The sequence below is a fragment of the Pseudophryne corroboree genome, unplaced genomic scaffold, assembly GCF_028390025.1.
Source record: "Pseudophryne corroboree isolate aPseCor3 unplaced genomic scaffold, aPseCor3.hap2 scaffold_1684, whole genome shotgun sequence".
NCBI lineage: Eukaryota > Metazoa > Chordata > Amphibia > Anura > Myobatrachidae > Pseudophryne > Pseudophryne corroboree.
The window spans coordinates 78,310-82,687 of record NW_026968320.1 but is presented as its reverse complement, the minus strand read 5'-3'; the positions used below and the strand labels follow the sequence as shown (position 1 = coordinate 82,687).

General features: G+C 35.8%; 1 non-coding gene across 1 annotated transcript; it reads left to right on the top strand.

The window, feature by feature from the left end:
• The first annotated feature begins 2,771 nt into the window (after positions 1-2,771).
• On the top strand, positions 2,772-2,845 carry TRNAN-AUU (transfer RNA asparagine (anticodon AUU)). The gene has a single exon. It is a non-coding gene; the product is annotated as a tRNA-Asn (tRNA).
• Positions 2,846-4,378: the final 1,533 nt, after the last annotated feature.

The window sequence follows — 4,378 nt, the reverse complement described above, 5'->3', positions numbered from 1 at the left end:
TCTGGGTTATGGGTCCAGCATGCTTCCATTGCAGTACTCTGCTGCACACGTAAGTGCAAGAGATCCTGAAGCACTCACTCATCATGGGAAAGTACCAATGTGTTTCTTCATTGGTTGATGGAAGAAACATCTTACAAAAACTCTCCAGATTATTGATTTTTTAATGTTTTTCTAGGAAACGTTCTAGATGTATGCATATTAGCCTTTGTCAGTATGTACTTTTTGCAAAGTGTCTCTGTGGCGCAATCGGTTAGTGTGTTTGACTATTAACCAAAAGGTTGGTGGTTCAATCCCACCCAGGGACGTAATTAACCTTGTGATCAGATTTTGGTGATATTTAAGTAGACAAGTCAAAATTTCAAACCTCCTCTTATGGTGTAGGGTACATGGCCTTCTCTGATGTAATCAGATTTAGATTTGATTCAGTGATTTTATAAAAAACAGCTAGGTAGCACAATTTAGCAGTGGGTTGCAGAGAAAAAAAATATGCTGGCAGAAAAATCCAATCGAGTGATTAAACAGCTCTTCATTTTCTGGCTTTATTTTTATGCTAACAAATTTGTTCTCTGAAAAGTGTCCACAAAGCCAAGTCTCTGATTAACACCTTTGTAAGGATGGTTTTTCACCTATTACTAAATTAAACTTGCTTCATTGGAAAGGCAGCAAGATGCATCCTCATTTCAATGTCTACTGAAATAATACAAGTTGACACCAGGAAACATTAACGCCACTGCATCCTTGCTGCTTTCTCATGTGGAAGTCTGTTTAATGTGAAAACAAGGTGATATCTAATTAGCACACAGGTAAGGAATTAAGAAAATCTTTATTTAAGGGTGAAGATGTTTCTCACAAAATTGTTGACCCAATGCATCATTGAAATTCAAGCTGGAAAGATGATTTTAATATATCACTTGTACATTTTGTATTGCTCTCCTGGTGACAATGTAGTTTGTTTTTGTCAATTACCATTTTAATAATAGGGTAAAGAAAATGAAGTGGATTTTTAAAAGAAAACAATACTGTCAATATACTATTAAAACAAATTAAAATGGTAAAAGTTATTGTACTTTAAGTAAAAATAAAAGAGACAAAATATCAATCCCAGTTTTGGATTACTTTAATTAACAAAAAAAAAAATGCATATAGCAGAGGATAGTTTCAATCTGCCTACCTCTGGGTTATGGGCCCAGCATGCTTCCATTGCAGTACTCTGCTGCACATGTAAGTTCAAGAGATCCTGAAGCACTCACTCATCATGGGAAAGTACCAATGTGTTTCTTCGTTGGTTGATGGAAGAAACATCTTACAAAAACTCTCCAGATTATTGACTTTTTAAAGCAGGGCTGGCCAAACCAGTCCTCGAGATCTACTAACAGTTCACATTTTCTAGACTACCTAGCTGGTGCACAGGTGTAGTCATTACTAATTAAGATGTGCTGCATTCATTCCTAACTGACCATTCTACAGATCTCCAGGAGGCCTGGAAAACATGAACTGTTTGAAGATCTCGAGGACCGGTTTGGCCAGCCCTGTTTTTAAGTTTTTCTAGGAAACGTTTTAGATGAATGCTTATTAGCATTTGTCAGTATGTTCTTTTGCAAAGTGTCTCTGTGGCGCAATCAGTTAGTGTGTACGGCTATTAACCATAAGGTTGGTGGTTCAATCCCACCCAGGGACGTAATTGACCTTGTTATCAGATTTTGGTGATCTTTAAGTAGACAAGTCAAATTTCATACCCCCTGTTATGGTGTAGGGTACCTGGCCTTCTCTGATGTAATCAGAGTTAGATTTGATTCAGTGATTTTATAAAAACATCTAGGAAGCACAATTTAGCAGTGGGTTGCAGAGAAAAAGAAATATGCTGGCAAAAAAATCAAATTGCGTGATTAAACAGCTCTTCATTTTCTGGCTTTATTTTTATGCTAACAAATTTGTTCTCTGAAAAGTGTCCACAAAGCCAAGTCTCTGATTAACACCTTTGTAGGGATGGTTTTTCACCTATTACTAAATTAAACTTGCTTCATTGGAAAGGCAGCAAGATGTATCCTCATTTCAATGTCTACTGAAATAATACAGGTTGACACCAGGAAACATTAACGCCACTGCATCCTTGCTGCTTTCTCATGTGGAAGTCTGTTTAATGTGAAAACAAGGTGATATCTAATTAGCACACAGGTAAGGAATTAAGAAAATCTTTATTTAAGGGTGAAGATGTTTCTCACAAAATCGTTGCCCCAATGCATCATTGAAATTCAAGCTGGAAAGATGATTTTAATATATCACTTGTACATTTTGTATTGCTCTTCTGGTGACAATGTAGTTTGTTTTTGTCAATTACCATTTTAATAATAGGGTAAAGAAAATGAAGTGGATTTTTGAAAGAAAACAATACTGTCAATATACTATTAAAACAAATTAAAATGGTAAAAGTTATTGTACTTTAAGTAAAAATAAAAGAGACAAAATATCAATCCCAGTTTTGGATTACTTTAATTAACAAAAAAAATGCATATAGCAGAGGATAGTTTCAATCTGCCTACCTCTGGGTTATGGGCCCAGCATGCTTCCATTGCAGTACTCTGCTGCACATGTAAGTGCAAGAGATCCTGAAGCACTCACTCATCATGGGAAAGTACCAATGTGTTTCTTCGTTGGTTGATGGAAGAAACATCTTACAAAAACTCTCCAGATTATTGACTTTTTAAAGTTTTTCTAGGAAACGTTTTAGATGAATGCTTATTAGCCTTTTTCAGTATGGACTTTTGCAAAGTGTCTCTGTGGCGCAATCGGTTAGTGTGTTTGGCTATTAACCAAAAGGTTGGTGGTTCAATCCCACCCAGGGACGTAATGAAGAACAAATTTGTTAGCATAAAATTAAAGCCAGAAAATGAAGAGCTGTTTAATCACGCAATTTGATTTTTTTGCCAGCATATTTCTTTTTCTCTGCAACCCACTGCTAAATTGTGCTTCCTAGATGTTTTTATAAAATCACTGAATCAAATCTAACTCTGATTACATCAGAGAAGGCCAGGTACCCTACACCATAACAGGGGGTATGAAATTTGACTTGTCTACTTAAAGATCACCAAAATCTGATAACAAGGTCAATTACGTCCCTGGGTGGGATTAAACCACCAACCTTTTGGTTAATAGCCAAACACACTAACCGATTGCACCACAGAGACACTTTGCAAAAGTCCATACTGACAAAGGCTAATAAGCATTCATCTAAAACGTTTCCTAGAAAAACTTTAAAAAGTCAATAATCTGGAGAGTTTTTGTAAGATGTTTCTTCCATCAACCAACGAAGAAACACATTGATACTTTCCCATGATGAGTGAGTGCTTCAGGATCTCTTGAACTTACATGTGCAGCAGAGTACTGCAATGGAAGCATGCTGGGCCCATAACCCAGAGGTAGGCAGATTGAAACTATCCTCTGCTATATGCATTTTTTTTTGTTAATTAAAGTAATCCAAAACTGGGATTGATATTTTGTCTCTTTTATTTTTACTTAAAGTACAATAACTTTTACCATTTTAATTTGTTTTAATAGTAATTGACAGTATTGTTTTCTTTCAAAAATCCACTTAATTTTCTTTACCCTATTATTAAAATGGTAATTGACAAAAACAAACTACATTGTCACCAGAAGAGCAATACAAAATGTACAAGTGATATATTAAAATCATCTTTCCAGCTTGAATTTCAATGATGCATTGGGGCAACGATTTTGTGAGAAACATCTTCACCCTTAAATAAAGATTTTCTTAATTCCTTACCTGTGTGCTAATTAGATATCACCTTGTTTTCACATTAAACAGACTTCCACATGAGAAAGCAGCAAGGATGCAGTGGCGTTAATGTTTCCTGGTGTCAACCTGTATTATTTCAGTAGACATTGAAATGAGGATACATCTTGCTGCCTTTCCAATGAAGCAAGTTTAATTTAGTAATAGGTGAAAAACCATCCCTACAAAGGTGTTAATCAGAGACTTGGCTTTGTGGACACTTTTCAGAGAACAAATTTGTTAGCATAAAAATAAAGCCAGAAAATAAAGAGCTGTTTAATCACTCAATTGGATTTTTCTGCCAGCATATTTTTTTTCTCTGCAACCCACTGCTAAATTGTGCTTCCTAGCTGTTTTTATAAAATCACTGAATCAAATCTAACTCTGATTACATCAGAGAAGGCCAGGTACCCTACACCATAACAGGGGGTTTGAAATTTTGACTTGTCTACTTAAAGATCACCAAAATCTGAAAAGGTCAATTAGGTCCCTGGGTGGGATTGAACCACCAACCTTTTGGTTAATAGCCGTACATACTAACTGATTGTGCCACAGAGACACTTTGCAAAAGTCCATACTGACAAAGGC